This window comes from Pongo abelii, chromosome 2 (genome assembly GCF_028885655.2).
Source record: "Pongo abelii isolate AG06213 chromosome 2, NHGRI_mPonAbe1-v2.0_pri, whole genome shotgun sequence".
NCBI lineage: Eukaryota > Metazoa > Chordata > Mammalia > Primates > Hominidae > Pongo > Pongo abelii.
In genome coordinates, this window is record NC_085928.1 from 183,542,009 (window position 1) to 183,558,905 (window position 16,897).

At 37.3% G+C, this 16,897-nt stretch overlaps 1 protein-coding gene across 8 annotated transcripts in view; it reads left to right on the forward strand.

Moving 5' to 3' along the window:
• NLGN1 (neuroligin 1) overlaps positions 1 to 16,897 on the forward strand; it is an 886,466-nt gene that overhangs the window by 177,342 nt on the left and 692,227 nt on the right. The window contains exon 1 of one of the 8 annotated variants that reach the window (XM_054553005.2): positions 1,152 to 2,760. The exons of 6 other annotated variants lie outside the window; for them this stretch is intronic. The gene's annotated coding sequence lies outside the window, so the exon portion shown is untranslated. Of the gene's footprint in view, positions 1 to 1,151; positions 2,761 to 16,897 lie in introns of those variants that run through there. One more of the 8 variants, XM_063722334.1, reaches the window with a different exon arrangement.

Sequence of the window (16,897 nt, forward strand, 5' to 3'; positions counted from 1 at the left end):
CAGTATATAAATATTCTATAAATATTTTGTCCAGCTATTTATCTAAAGGTGTTTAGATTATTTCTCTCTCCTACTGTTTTTTTCTCTTTCAAATAGTTCTGGAATGAATAGTTCTAGGAGTGGAAAAACTGGATTATAGGACATAAAAATGTTCAACTATTGCTAAACTGCTTTCTGAACTTGTACTATCATATACTCTCCGTAATTTCTTCACATTTTCATCAATATTAAGTTTTGCTGGACTTGTAAATTTCTGCCAATTTCATGACTGGGAAACAAAAATCTCATTATTTTGAATTGCATGTCTCTAATAACTAGGGGGATTGAGGACCTTTTTCAGATGCTTATTGGACATTGAGAATCTTTTTCTGTCAATCAACTATTGATTTCCTTAACCCATTCTTTCCTATTATATTTTTTATCTTTTATAAGACCCTTTATGTACTTTGGATAGTAATCCTTCTTTGATTATATGCATTGCAAATATCTTTAATGAGTGTACATTTTGATGTATATAATTATGTTATTTTAATATATCAAATTTAATATTATTTCTTTATGGACTTTGGCTTTTTTATGTTGTTTAGTAAACCCTTCTGTTCTCATCTACCCAAAATCATAAAGCTATTTCCCTCTAAATGTTGTAAAATTTTGCTCAGAATCTTTAGGTCTTTAACCCACCTTAACATACATACATGTGAAATTGCAATCTTGTATTATCATTATTTCATATGGCTAATTCAGTGTCTGAATATGTTATCTTCCCTCAATGCTTTCGAATGTCACCAGTTATATATCAAGTTTCCACAAATCCATGAATATTCTTCTGGACTTTCTATTCTGTTCCATTGGACTAGTTTCTAGCCCTGAACCAAATCTGCATTGCCTCAGTTACTGTTATTTTATGTTAAGCCTTAATAGTTCATATGGGAACTTCCTGAACCTTGTTCTTCAGATTGTATTGATAATTTCTTACCCTTTGCCCTTGCAAACACATTTTAGAATTAACTTTCCAGCTTCCACAAAATATTGTAGTAGAGTTTATTAATAATTACATTAGTTCTATAGATTAATTTACCGTATTGATTCTCCCATCCAGGAACATGTATATTTGTTGATTTATATGGGTTTACCCCTTAGTGTTAATAGATAAATTAGCTGTGGGCCAAAATATGATGGCCCAAAGTCACAAAGCCAATTAATAGCAACACCAGTGGTAGAAGAAAGGTCTTTTGACTCCTTAACAGCTTGTACACTAAAAAGGCTTAATTATTTAGTCAGTTAAGAAGGAGTATCTTGGACTCCTTGCAGCTACAGAACCCGTCACCATAAAAGAGAATTCAACTTCTCTGGTTTACTAGGCCCAATTTGTGTTTCAAGCCCTCAAAGTGTGATTAGAGCGCTTGGGAAAACAAAGTCCTGAAATTCCTTGCATTGACTCTTTCTCTGGAGCCTGTCGGAAATGCTAGGGGTAATCTTGAGGTCATTGAATTTCAAAGCATTCAGGTAAGCAACATTGAGGCCTATGTAATGACTCTTAGGTCTTGTTCTGTGACCACAGGCTTACAGGAGCTATCACTTGCTTTGCTGAATGAACACTAAACATCCCAAATGAGTAAGAGATTGTCTAAGAATACACACACACACAATCACATTCCTTTAAAGGAAATAACATTTTAAATGTTTTTCCAAAAGCAGCATATCTCAGGAAGAGTAAGGCTTCTTCTAGATCGATAGTTATTAAAGAAACAAATACAATTGCTTTGAAATCACCGAGTTGCCTCAAATTGGCATTTTGGCTACTAACTGCCATTGGGGAAATTTTTGTAGACAAAAAAAAATAGAATCCAGAGGAGACAGAAGCACAGAAGATTCAGTCTTTAAACATAAAACAAAGAAACATCAGATGCTATATTCAAGTAGTCATATACTATTCATGTTAATTGCAGTTCAGCCTTCTTTAACTACTACAGTAGCCAGTTACCTAAAGGGGCAGAAAAAAAAAAAAGGTGAGGAGAGGGGATGGGAAAAAAAGTGAGATCCCTGCAATATCGCCTCGAGCCACTAGGGGTATCTTTGTACCATTTTTCATCCTGCACCGATTTGGAGTAGAAACCTATATTAGGGTAAAACCAGGGTCCTCGGCATTTTTTTTTTTTTTTTCGAGGAGTGCACCCAGAATCCAAAAAAGATTTTTTAAAAAAGAAAGAAAGAAACCAGAGTTTTTTTTCAGTCACCCGAGCAGGGTTATGAAATTGTTCTTCTGGACATCAGCACCGGGAATTCATTTTTGAGGTCAATTTCCAATCGAGATAAATCTATTGGATTAGTAGGATTATCTGATTGCAGCCGAAAGAAGTAACGTTGTTTGATCATTTGTATTTCTTGCCTGATGGTCGGATTTACATGGAGGTGGCTTTGGGTCCCCAGGATTCTGGATCGTGGTTGCATCTCGAGAGAAAAAAGGATCAATCGACACGTTTTGGAAGTGTCCGTGGGTGAATAAAAAAGGAGGGAGGGGTGCAAAACTGGGGTTGCGGATGCTTAAAGCAAAAAAAGAGAAAAGGAAGCGTCTTCATTCCTGAAACAAGAATTACCGGGTGCTCGAGATTTCAAAAAAGCGTCTAGAAACTGGTAAATACTTGGACCATTTCAGCTTGAATTTGACGGCGAAGTGTTGTACAAACCGTCTCCTTGAATCATTGCAAAGGGACCGGGGAAAGATGAGGGGGCTCCCTCTGTGGATTTATCTTGCTGAGGGTAAGTTTGTGGCTCTTTTATTGGGAGGGGGCTGCGAGGGTTTTGTGCCACTGCGCGGAAGGTGATGCGGACGCGGTGCCTGTGAAATGGAGAGAGAAAGGGGAATGTAAAACCACCTCGCGCATCCCCGGGGGGATCGCTAGGGAGCTACCTAGATCGAGCTAAAAGCCTGATTTTTGTGGCGTCGGTGGGGGAGCCAAGCAGCTCTCCAAGCTCTCAACTTTGCATTGAAAATCTCTCAGTTGGGAGATGCTTCCCAGATCCAGTGCTTTCTCCTAGCAATACTTTAAGGAGAGGAGACAGCGGTGCCTTGGAAAACCTGCATGTAGAGCGGAAAAGCCCAAGTAGAAATCGCTGGTGCTTCGGCCGCCGTTTCGGCGGCTGTCGTGGCTTCTAGGGGCATATTTTGCAGGGGGAATTGGCTGTTTTCATGTTGTCTCCTCCCCCACCCCTCTCTTCCTACCCCTTCCCGCTTCCCGCTTCTCTCAACCGGACACTAAAGGGTTACAGGGTCACTGCACCGGATAGAGACACTAGAAGTGGGTGGCTGGCCACACATGTTGTCTTGTAATTCACTTGCACGACTTTCCGTAATACAAGTCCAAGGTAACTTTCTTCGAGTTGGAGCAGCCCAGGAAGACGTTGCAGGCTTTTTGCCGAGGGCCCAGGCTAGCGAGTGCGCCAGGCAGACGGCTGCATTTCTGATGCATTCCTGCCCTGCCTGCCTCGCCACTTACTGGCTTTTCTTTCCGACTGAGCGGTGCGCGCGCGTTCCCAGACATTTTCTTGCAGCTGAATTCAGGAATTTTTTCTTTTTTTAAGAATTTTGTAGCTCCCAAGAAAAACTCATCTTTATTTGCAGAACGAAATCAATTTCAGCAGCTATAATTAATCACTCAAATCAGTGAATATGAATTGACTCAGGCAACTAAAAGTTGCTTTGGAACCCAGAAAAGCATATTATTCTGAAGTAATTTTGGAGTCCACGTAGCTTCAGAACAATTGCATACAAAGAACTGATTTATTTGAGGGATGTATATAAATGTGTTCAGTAGGTTAACGAATCTGAGACTTCAACATCACAATTTTAGTTGGCTTTTTTTTTTAAAGCCAATTCGTTAAATTTTAAACTTGTAGACATTCAAATGCTTTGGAATAAAATGGAGATGGATAAAAGATAAAACATACATTTTGTATGTTCTAATCTTTAGAAGAAAAGTGCTACCTTTTTTCAGGGATTTCTGGTTTACAGGTTATGAAGTGTATGCAGATACTTTTGTGGTTTTACCACTGAAGTCTGTTGTGTGTGAACTCATCAAAAGGCAACTCTTCAATGTCATCTGAAGCACACTCATTCTCTAGTACTTTTTTTCAGGAATTCCAGATACATGCGACATTCTGATTATTAGAAGATTAGTCTAACCAAACTTTCTTCCTGGATTTGTGTGTGTATGTGTGTTTCTGAAATCTAATTTTGAAGCATGCATATGAGATTTGTTTTTTAAAGATGAAATAGCAAAATAAAAAACTTTTGTCTCCCAGGAATTCTAAACTGGAAAAGATAGATATTTCATATTTCAGTAGACATTGTGTAAGCTTATTTAGAGATTATAGAAATAACAATAAATAGTTTCTGCAAACCCAATTGTTAGTTTTAAGGTGATATCTGAGAAGCTAGGTTAGTCTCTTTTTACTCTGCTGTAAGTCACGTGGTTCATGTGCAGGCTGAGAGTAGAAGAATGGATGTTCTGTGTATTGGCACAGTCTAGCCACTGATCCTAGCCACACTGTCTAATAGTGTTTAAAATATTTTCAAAGTTTAAACGGATTTTAAAAAGACAGCTAGCAAATATCATTAAGTGGTAACAGCAAATAAGTAATGAAGGTGAGTGGTAGGTGGGTTGGAATTTCTCTTTTTTAAGCTAATAGAGAATATGGCTGTTGATATAAAAATCGATGGATAATTTGAAACATGAAAAAGAAGGTCCTTTTAAAATTGATCTGCATATTCCAAAACCATTAAATCAGTAGTCATTGCATGTGCCATAGTATTAAAATGGAAGACTTAACTGAATGTGCCTTTGTAGTGCCTGGAAAATATATTTCTGTCAGAATAAACAATACTTTCTACTCCCCTATTATATTCTCTTTTGTCAGTTAAAATGAAAACAGAGAAAGTGACCTACTCTTTGTTATAATCTACTTGGAGGGGCTGTATCCTTTGTTTCTACAAGCAGTACATACACAAAACTTTGGTAAACATTGTAGGTAGTGAATCCACTTTGGAAAGCCAATAACAATGGAAATAAGTATATACAAAACTACACACCAAAAATTTTTTAAAAGTTGTGGCCAGTAAATGAAGAGCAAGCTACCCAGTTAGATAAATGCTCTCCCTAATAGAGTGGATGGTTCTAAGAACTATTGAAAAACCTGAGGCATGCACTTAGAAAATTAATTCCATTTAGCTCTATCTTACCCAATACATGTTTTTGGTCCTAATTATTAAAAAGAACATGGTAGCCTTGATGAGTTGTGAATTTTCTATCAGAGTAACACAAAATGTGGTAGTTTGGGGTAAAGAGATGGAAGCTGTCAATTAGCCCTGGAAATCTGCAAGCACAGTTTCTGATATAAGTGACAAGAAATAACATTGGATTCCCCTAACTTATCACTATGGAAAAACTGATGTTGCATTCACTGGAGTTTTGCTTGACAGCTGCACCTGTCCCTCAAAAACCTTTTATGTATTGCAACTGGCCTAACATTCAGGACAAGCTAACACATTTGCTATAGATTCTTTCTATGATTTTAAGATGATTAACTACATTAAATGTTATTTTACGTTAAAAAGAAGTTAGCAACACACTCTTAGTTAGAAGCAAAGTGATAAGGGCAATTATTTTTAAATGACTTGTTGAAATTTAACACATGACACTTCCAAGTGCAAATCTTCCATCTCTTTTGCTTTATTGAGAAATAAAAAAGAACAAAAACCAACTTTCAATTAATTTAAAATTTAAGTTTTTGACATATTGAATTTGCCAAGCATTGAAAAATATCAAATTTGTGAACACTCATGATGAGTCTAAGGTTTTTATTGCTTTTTAAGAGATAATTTAAAACATCATGAGGTAGCTAACCATATAATCCTGTGGGATAACAACATTCTGTTTCTAAGAAAATTATTTCTAAGAAAAATGATTCCTTAATAGTAACACATTTGCTGGTCACTTTTGTTCTGCTATTAATGAAATAATGTTGATAATATCAAATATTACTATATTGGTATAAAATGATCTGAATAATCTCTGCCTTCAAGAGTCATCCTCCAAACAAAGTAAAATCAAACAAACAAAAATCCCCACAGCCATTTGGTAGCTAACCTGTGTGATAGAGAATGACTGTCAACTCAAAGCTTAAGTGAAGTCAGGGAAAACTAGTGAATCATTCCAGGCATTTGAAATTATTAGACATTAAACTTTTGGGGGATTTTTATATGAATTCTTTTTATAACAGTCAGTATAATCTCTTCTGTGCCTATTTCCGTTGCATGTAAGAGAAATTCTAGTCAATGGTAAAACGCTTTACTGCTGCCATTACTGCAGACTTTATAGATCAGAGATGTGTCAGCATGTTAGGTTTAGCAGTAATGCCTCTTTTGTGTGAAACCTTATGGGCCTTGCAGGCACTCTGTCATCCTGACACTTATAAAACGTTCAAGTCCCCATATTTATTATTTAATTTTCTTCCTATATATAGCAACAGAGCACTTCAATATATGAATGTGTAGTCAAAAAAATGACAGGCAATTGTGGATGGGACTAATGAGTTTTAATAATACACATATTAGGGACTGCTAAAGGAAGTTTAATTAAGAAAAACAAGTTGAGCATGAAATTCATTTTGGAACAAATGCAAGTTAAGTTACTACTACAGATGTAAATTCAAAAACCACAGTGATATATCACAGGAAATTAAGTTCCAGCCTGAGACTAGATCTAACTAATGCAGTTGACATCTTAGGACTTAGCTTCAAGTGGACAAACTTTGATTTGACTTATGAAACAGAAGAATATGTACTTTTTTCACTTTCTCCTGGTTTGTATAGAAATTTTAGTTTAGTATTTTCACTGCGTATCCAGCCACACTTTATGTATATAATATTAGTTCACTTGTGACAGGCCACACAGTAACTTTTTCTTTTTCTGTAGCCTACTTTTCTAATGCTACATATGCTTACAATTAGAGCTACCTGCTGAGGCCCGTGCTATCTCTTTGGAGGTGCTGTAGGTGGTGCTTCATTAATAGAACTGCATAGTCATCAACTTTCCTCTACCTATAATTCTGTTTATGTTTTGCATAATTTAGAAAATAAATAGACTAATGTGTTTGCTTGCTTACTTTTATTTATTTATTTATTTGATGGTGGCAGTGCATGTGGAGGAAAAGCAGAAGTTGGGGAAGAGATTGAATATTGGGCAAATATTTTCTTAGAATATGATTTTGTTATATTTTGCCTGTATTGAAATAACACAGGCACTTTCTATAAAGAGTAAATAATCAGGCAATGATATGAAGGTCTTATTGTATACATATGGTTCTCAACAAATGCCTATTGGGAAACATCCAATTGATATACTGTTTTTTATACCAATGTTTGTCATCAGTTTTGTGTAACCATAATGATTCATTTTTCTTCCCTGACACACCCAATGAATGATAGATCTACAGGAGAAGAAAAGAGGTTACTTGTAATGTTTGAAAATTGTCATTGCTTTTTAAAAAATAGTCACAATGAATACTCTCATATTGTCATATGGAATACTTTCTGTGCTTGGAAGATCAACAAGTTCAAACATGTAATCAAGTAATATTGATTTGATAAAATCTAACTTGAGATTATCATTAGTATAAGTTTTTTCCATATGACAACCACCACTTCTATGACAGAACTGACCAGAAAAAGTGATTACAGCATAGAACGTTGTGAATATTGTGAATGGTTGTCACAGTATTCACACCTTGAAAATAAAACTTGAGCAATTTAGTAGTTAACTATAGAGCTAAAAGGAATAAAAGTTCACTTCAGCAACCATTATGTTTCAAGTCAGTGCATCTGTCATTTCTAATTTAAATCTGTATTACTTACTGTCCAACACTTTACACACAAGTGACAGTGTTATCTATTCTTTTTCTTATGGGTAGAAAAAGTCACCAGTTTCATTACCTGTTTAACTGTGCCAAGTGTTCTAATACATATGTTACTACAAGATTGATGCCAAAAGTCCCTGTTATTTTACGCCATGGTCTTTAATAACAACATCTAAGAAGGAAAGCGTTTTTTGTTTTGAAGGAATACTATACTAGTAGTCTGTATAACCTCCACCATAGTAGGGATTTTTGTCTGATTTGTTCGGAGCTGAGTGTATTTCTCTTCATCACCTAGAACAGTACCTGGTACATAACTGGAGATCAATAAACATTTATTGAATGAATGAATGAAAATCGACTTGTGTTCTAGCCTTGGATGTTAGTAACTAAACATGTAACCACTTTATGTAATGAATACCTGGGATCTTCATTTTTGCTTTTTAAAAAAATGTATAATCAGTAGTTATTTGAATTGACAAATAATTTTAAATAATGTACAAAATTCCAAAGGGAGGAAGGATTCTATTCAAAAATTGAATATTAATTAGAGACAAATAGTAATTGAAGCTTTTCAGTGATTTCATATGGAGTTTATATACTTCACTTTGATAAATTATTTGATCAAGACTTACAAGTATAGTAGGATTATTTATATTGTTATAATTTACTGAAGGTACATTAGAGCTATTTTCTTCCATGAAAAAAATGTGATATCTCAGGGAATGTTGGAATTACTAAAAGTTATTTCAAACAGGTAGAACATGAACAATAAGACAAGATTTAAAGTATAACGGTTTGGGATTTTCGTCATTACTTAAGATCTTTTTCCATTTTGTAAAACTTTATAATCCCATTCTCCCTATTATAAAATTTGAATTTAAATGGTGACTTTATTTGGCAACCTATATTCCATGTGTATATTACATTTTTGTTAATGTTCTATTCTATTCATTAATATGTTGATATACTATTTGTGTTACACAAATGGCCCATGAACAGGGCATTATTTTGAAGTTTGTTATTGTTATTAGTACTAATATAACTTTTATATGAAGGGAGAAAATGATGTAGATATATAAAGAAGATTGCTAGTGTGATATTCTTTCTCCTTTGGATCACTGGTTGAGCTCTAAGCCAGGTCAGGAGTGACAGGAAACCATTATTGCTGTTTGGTGCCTTATGTGAAAGGCGTTGGTGGTCTTAGTCCAGTTCCTAGTAGACAGCTACTCCTTAAACAATAGTCACTATAGTATTTGCCAGTTCCAGCAAAAGCCTGGGACTGAATGGACACAAAGGTTTAACTACCCTCTCTCTGCTCATCATCCTCCAAGGGGTCAAGATTGACACACCCTGGCACAGGGCCATACTCAGACTTAGCACTGCCTCTGCCAAAGTCGCAGCTATTCTCTGGCAACAAGGGATTTTTTTAACTGGACTTTAATTAAGCAGGGAACCAGGAATGGCAATTTTCCACTCTTCCCAGGCATGAGCAACTCACTACAAACAAACATAAGCTTAAAGAATGAGTTGAGAATGTAGCACTCTTTTTAGGTTGTGCTAGCTTCTCTACAAAGATACTAGCAGGCATAATTAAGTTGCTTCTGAAAGCAATGACTTGTGACCCAAAGGTGGCCCCTTCCAGACAAAAGCATCAACTTAATACCAAGGGAAGTAATCAGCTTTACCAGGCTGTCTCTTCTGAGCTCTCGAGTGATTATTCATTTTCTTCTGTGGGATCACAGGGTCATCAATTGGTTTTAAAAATGTATCCTGTGGTAGTTTACATATGCATTAAAACTATTGCCCATGATTTTTGAATAACATTCTGTCTCATTGATTTTTGCCCCTCTTGCCCCCTTCACCTTCCTGTTCATTTGGAAGTCAGGCTTCCTAAGTAGATTCTAGATTTAACAATTAATATTTGGAGATTACACCTGAAAATAGTTTCAGAATAAATAGAAAGTAAAACTGATGTAGTTAATGTTAATTTTTTTTCAGCCCTCCTTCTCTTCAGAATAACAAAATAAAGAAGAAGCTATCTAATATTTAGCCATTAGTTGTAATGATGGTTATAGCAGAAATACTCAGTTTTGTAATGCAAAAGACAATGCTGTCACCTTAATCTTTTTCTCTTTTTGTTGTCAGAAAAGCTATTATGGCATCTTAGAATCTTATTGTATTTTCTTTTTTGCCACACAATAATGGAATTAGCTGCCAGTCTGTATGGATATCTATGCACACTCCTACATGATGAGAAATTTCCATTGTACTGTAATTTGTTTCCACCTCTTCTATGTTTCATCCCCCCTGGCTGCAAGTTTAATTAAGCTAATGCCTTCACAGAGGTCAAGCATCACAGATGGATAAATAAAATCTGAGGGTTGTGTTAATTGATGAAAAATAGTGTAATGAATTAATGGGTCATTCATTCAAGAAATATTTTCTGAGGACTTCCAATGTAATGCATTGTTCTGGGGATGGTGGTTAAAAATCAACAATTCAAAAGACACACCCTCTACTCTCAAAGTGTAAGGGTAATCTGATCATGTCATTTGTATGATTATAATGATTCTCATCATACTTTGGATAAAATCTCACACCCCTAAAATGGCCAACTCAAATTCTTGAGTTGTCATATCCTTTCTCCTTTCCAGTCTGATGGGCTGCCCTTCTCTCAGTTCACAGTGATTTCTTTGGAAAGCCCCAACCTCCACAGCATTTGGGTTTCCTGTTACTTCTGGCACATTCTATACCCTGGTTTTCAATTGCCAACTCCTACTGAATCTCAGACCCCAGTGTCCAGATTAATTCTTCAGGAAGATCATCATTCCCACTTCACATTCTTAAATCTCCCCTAGAAATACCCTGCATTATCCTTCTTGGTATAGTATTTATTACTAGATAGCTCTCTGTGTAATTGACTTACTTAAAGTCTATCTTCCCCCAGTGAACTTCAGTCTTTTTAAAACAATTATTTTCAATTCAAGGGTACAAGTGCAGATTTGTTATATAGGTAAACTAGTGTCATGGGGGTTTGTTGTACAGGTTACATCATCACCCAAGTACTAAGCCTATTACCCAATAGTTACTTTTTTGTCTTCATGAATGTTAGCGCTATTCCTCTCCTGTTCATGTTGTCTTCTCCAGTGCCTAGTACTATTTGCCAAATATAGGAATGAAGATGGAAACTGAGATTACAAATTACTGTGGAAAAAAGTACTGTGTGTTTAGTTGCAAAAAATGTAATAAGTGTTTTGAGAGATAAAAGAAGGGAGTATTTTTATGACTTGAAGGACTAGGGAAGGAAGCCTTATTGACTTTTGAGCCAGGCCTTGAAAGGTACTAGCTGTGGTCCCTCCAGGAGGAAACTGATAGGAAAAGCATTCTCCAGGAAGAACAATCTTGGTGAACAAGTTGGGCCCAATGAACTGAGTGCTGCTTCCAGTGCTGTGCTGTATTAGTCTGTTTTCATGCTGCTGATAAAGACACACCCAAGACTGGGAAGAAAAAGAGGTTTAATTGGACTTAGAGTTCCACATGGCTAGGGAGCCCTCAGAATCGTGGCGGGAGACGAAAGGCACTTCTTACATGGTGGCGGCAAGAGAAAATGAGGAAGATGCAAAAGCAGAAACTCTATTGATAAAACCATCAGATCACATGAGACTTATTCACTACCACGAGAACAGTATGGGTGAAATCACCCCCATGATTCAAATTATCTCCCACTGGGTACCCCCCACAACACGTGGGAATTGTGAGAGTACAATTCAAGATGAGAGTTGGGTGGGGACATAGAGCCATACCATGTCATTCTGCCCCTGGCCCCTCCACATCTCATGTCCTCACATTTCAAAATCAATGATGCCTTCCCAACAGTCCCCAAAAGTCTTAACTCATTCCATAATTAACCCAAAAGTCCATAGTCCAAAGTCTCATCTGAAGAAAGGCAAACCCCTTCCAGCTAAGTCTGCAAAATCAAAAGCAAGCTAATTACTTCCTAGATTCAAAGAAGGTACAGGTAATGGGTAGATACAGCCATTCCAAATGGGAGAAATTGGCCAAAACAGAGGGGCTACAGGCCCCATGCAAGTCCAAAATCCAGCAGGGCAGTCAAATCTTAAAGCTCCAAAATAATGTCCTTTGACTCCAGGTCTCACATCCAGGTCACACTGATGCGAGGGGTGGGTTCCCCTGGTCTTGGGCAGCTCTACCCCTGTGGCTTTGTAGGGTCCAACCTCCCTCCTGGCTGCTTTTAGGGACTGGCATTAAGTGTCTGTGGCTTTTCCAGGTGAATGGTGCAAGCTGTTGGTGGATCTACCATTCTGGGGTCTGGAGGAAGGTGGCCCTCTTCTCACAGATCCACTAGGTGTTTCCCCAGTAGGGACTCTGTGTTGTGGCTCTGATCCCACATTTTCCTTCCACACTGCCCTAGCAGAGGTTCTCCATGAGTGCCCCGCTGTTGCAGCAAACTTCTGCCTGGGCATCCAGGCATTTCCATACATCTTCTGAAATCTAGGTGGAGGGTCCCAAACCTCAATTCTTCACTTCTGTACACCCACAGGCTCAACACCATGTGGAAACTGCCAAGGCTTGGGGCTTGCACCCTCTGAAGCCGTGGGCTGAGCTGTACCTTGGCCCCTTTTAGTCATGGCTGGAGCAGCTGGGACGCAGAGAATCAAGTCTGTAGATTGCACACAGCACATGGACCCTGAGCCTGGCCCACAAAACCACATTTTCCTCATAGGCCTCCAAGCCTGTGATGGGAGGGGCTGCTGTGAAGACCTTAGACATGCCCTGGAGACATTTTAACCATTGTCCTGGGGATTCACTTTTGACTCCTCGTTACTTATGCGAATTTCTGCAGCTGGCTGGAATTTCTCCTCAGAAAATGGGTTTTTCTTTTCTATGGCATTGTCAGACTGCAAATTTTCTGAACTTTTATGCTCTGCTTCCCTTAAAAAACGGAATGCCTTTAACAGCTCCCAAGTCACCTCTTGAATGCTTTGCTGCTTAGAAATTTCTTCTGTCAGATACCCTAAATCATGTCTCTCAAGTTCAAAGTTCCACAAATCTCCAGGGCAGAAGCAAAATGCCACCAGTGTCTTTGCTAAAACATAACAAGAATCACCTTTTTTCCAGTTCCCAACAAGTTTCTCATCTCCATCTGAGACCACCTCAGCCTAGATTTTATTGTCAATATCATTATCAGTATTTTTGTCAAAATCATTCAAGTCTCTAGGAAGTTCCAAACTTTCCCACATTTTTCTGTCTTCTTCTGAGCCCTCCAAACTGTTTCAACCTCTGCCTGTTACCCAGTTCCAAAGCTACTTCCACATTTTTGGGTATCTTTTCAGCAGTGGCCCCACTCTACTGGTACCATTTTACTGTGTTAGTTCATTTTCATGTTGCTGATAAAGACATATCCGAGACTGGGAAGAAAAAGGGGTTTAATGGGACTTACAGTTCCACACTGCTGGGGAGGCCTCAGAATCATGGCAGGAGGCAAAAGGCACTTCTTACGTGGTGGTGGCAAGAGAAAATGAGGAAGATGCAAAAGCAGAAACCCCTGATAAGACAATCAGATCTCCTAAGACGTATTCACTACCATGAGAACAGTATGTGGGAAACCACCCCCATGATTCAAATGATCTCCCACTGGGTCTGTCCGACAACACGTGGGAATTATGGGAGTTCAATTCAAGATGAGATTTGGGTGGGTACACAGAGCCAAACCATATCATGTGTGTTACCTTCCAGTAGTATTGTTTATTCACAAAATTAGTTTACTACCAGGTATAACGTCTACCATGTACTCATGTTTTACTCCTTGTTATTTTAAAAAATATTTTATTGGTAATTTTTTTTCTCCAATTAATGTTAAGTTTTAGTTGGCCTTTTCTCATTAACATTCTATTTTCTCTCTCTTTTTTTTTAAAATGTTATTGGAGAGGTACATTTAGTGTGGAAGTAGCCCAAGGGTAAAGAGAACAAATAGAACCATTTATATACTCTGCAGAGAAATGGGGAATATCATGCAACTCTGGAATACTACTGAGGGCTGCCCACAATTTCTCCCAGAAGGAGGTTCTGGGCAAAATTAAGAAGGAGGCAGCGTTTGTCTTTAGAGAGTGTTAATTCTTCAGCCTTATCTCTTTCTATTTGTTGAAGCTTACTGCATCCATAAAATGTGCTCTTGTTTTATTGAAGGATGTTACTGTGGCTTTGTGTTTCTGACTTCAATTTAATTATCTGTTACAAGGAGATGATAATGATCTCTATCTCATGGTACTCAGAGACAATAAAGGAGATGATGCAGTTAGCTCAATGTTTAGCCCCAGTACTTACTCATTTGGTGCTTGTCATTAATCCAGTTATTATTAAATGATGCTCATGGCAGAGTAAACTTGTCACCACTTTAGTTCTCAATAGCCTTATGTTAATATGGCCATGACATGGGTCCTGGCATCCCTTGGAACTTCTCCGTGATCAAGATCTTGAACTTTTGATATTCTCATCTCAGAGTAAACCCTTTTTGGCCTTGGCTTTAACTGTCTTATACTTTTCCCCTGTGTGTCCTTCTGGTACTGCTTACGTCTATATTTAGATTTAGTCGATCCGTTCAACATTAGGATTACCATTTCTTGTAACCTTTGTTCTTTGCTGTTCTACCATTCTTTCCTTCCTTATCCCCAACCCTGACTTCTATCATTTATTCTCTGCCCCAGGCTATTGAATGTTGCTGGAAAAAAGTTTCAATACCACAGTCTTTGGAGCGGCTGCAAATTATGACTGTTAACTAACCCCAGCAAGAGGATGGGCAGCCTTTTTATTTTCCTTCTGTTGATATTCTGTGTGTTTCACTCTCCTCAGTTTCTCAACCTGAGCATAGGACTTTATTGAATTGGTCTCACTGAGGTACAGAGCACAAACTCCTGTGTCACAAAGGTTCAGGATATGTTCTTTGGAGTTAGGCAGTGTTGGGTTTGTTTCTTGGATCTGCCTTTTCCTGGCATTGTGGCCTTCAGAGAGTTATCTGACCACTTTCACCCATGTTTTTCTCACCTCAAATAAGAGGGCTTGGCTTATAAATCTGTTGTGAAGACTAAGTGACATGAACTATATAAAGTGTTTTGGACAGCGATTGGCAAGTAGAGGGTGACCTACAATAGTAGCTGTTTCTGTTGCCATTTTCACATAATTGTGGATGAATCCAGCTGATATTTCAAACTGAACATGGAATTAAGATTCTCTCTGGTTTCTTTTACACCAATTCATTCACAAAGGTAATGATTCCCACACCTTTGTATCTGGTCCGTACGTTTGATAACCAGACCATATTTTTGCTAAAAGATGAAAAATGTATACATATATACATATATGTTACTTTTTAGTAAAAAATATGGTTTGGTTATCAAAGATTTATGTAGGAATATACATATATATTTAATAAATATTTCTATCATCAGATTGCACAACATACACAAAAATAGGCACTAAGAAAATGAGAAAGATGAAATTAACAGTATTTTAAAATGTCTAATAAATACTGGTGACTTCATTGCATTATTCACTAATATCAAGGCACTGAGATTTTTAGGGCACAGTTCACAGCTAATAAAATGGGCATTAATTCACACTTCAAGTTATCTTCTTGAGGTTTTCAAACATTTTTTCTGATTTGTTATTATATCTGATTAGATGGCCATTATTTTTAATCTTGTGATATAGCTGAAGAAGAGCTTGTCCTAAAAGTAGAAATTTCATTTTGCCTTTTTACAGTTCTTTATTTATGATTGTATTTCTAGTACTGCCTTTCATTGATATTTGATAAAAAGTTAATCCAGTAGTTTGTTTTTTAAGGGTTACTTTAATTACAACTTGATACAAATGTGTAAATTTATTTATCCAATGATGTAAACTCTAATGCATCACCGCACATTGAAAATGAACAATTAACAATAACAAAGTGCTACTGGTGGTTAACCAACTGCACTACAGACCAATCTACCTCCCCAAGAACACTGTAAGTGCTGTATGCATCAATAGCCTCGTGATGACACTGCTGTTACGTCATGTATTCATATTAGCAAACTTTAATTGCTTTCTCTTTTTGTTTTACATTAAAAATGGCAAATAGAAGTTCAACCATTTAGTTCCCTTATCTAATCATCTTGTGATGGAGTATGAACACGCTGCTCTAGAGGTCTCTGTCCCAAAATACTGCCAGTTTAATTTTCTTGTGAATGAATTTGATAATACTTTCCTTCTGCTAGGAGTGTGTAATGGCTTTTCATCATCTGGAGAATAAAATCCGAACTCTTTAGCCTCTTAACGAAGGGCTTGCTTGATTTGGCTCTAGCCTGCCATTTCAATCTTATCCAATGCTCATCCTCATTTACTCTGTCTTCTGGGCAAACTAGACTGTGCCTTCCTCAAAAAAGCCTTTTACTTTTCTTTCTGTCATAAGTCAGGCTTCCAAAGGAAAAAAATAAGACTTTGAGATGAAGGTTTGTCTACGAGAAGTTTCCTGGGATGTGCCATTGGGAACAATTCCTGTAAGGGAGTAGGAGAATCTCAACCAACTCCTCCCTCTGCCCATTTTCATGGGGAGCTTTGGGGCTCCTCTGATTATTCCGTATTGAGAAAAGGAGGCCAGGCCTTTGTAAACTGGCAGGAACTAGTCTTTAAAATGTGAGCTGCCCTCAGGAAGGGTGAGCAGCACAGTGTCTACTGAACATTCTTTCTGCTGTGGAATCCCTTCTGTACCATCAGTGTTTGTCCAAATCGTGTTCATTCTTTTAAGCCCATCTCAAATTTCCCTTGATTCATGAACTCGTTTCTAATTTACTAACTGGAGGTACACTTGTCTCTTCTTTTGAAGCCTAATATCATTTTGTAAAAATGTGTTCATTTGTTGATTCATCCCATTTTAAGACTATGTGAGTTAATTACACATTAGTTACTTTAAGTATTCATTTGCTGA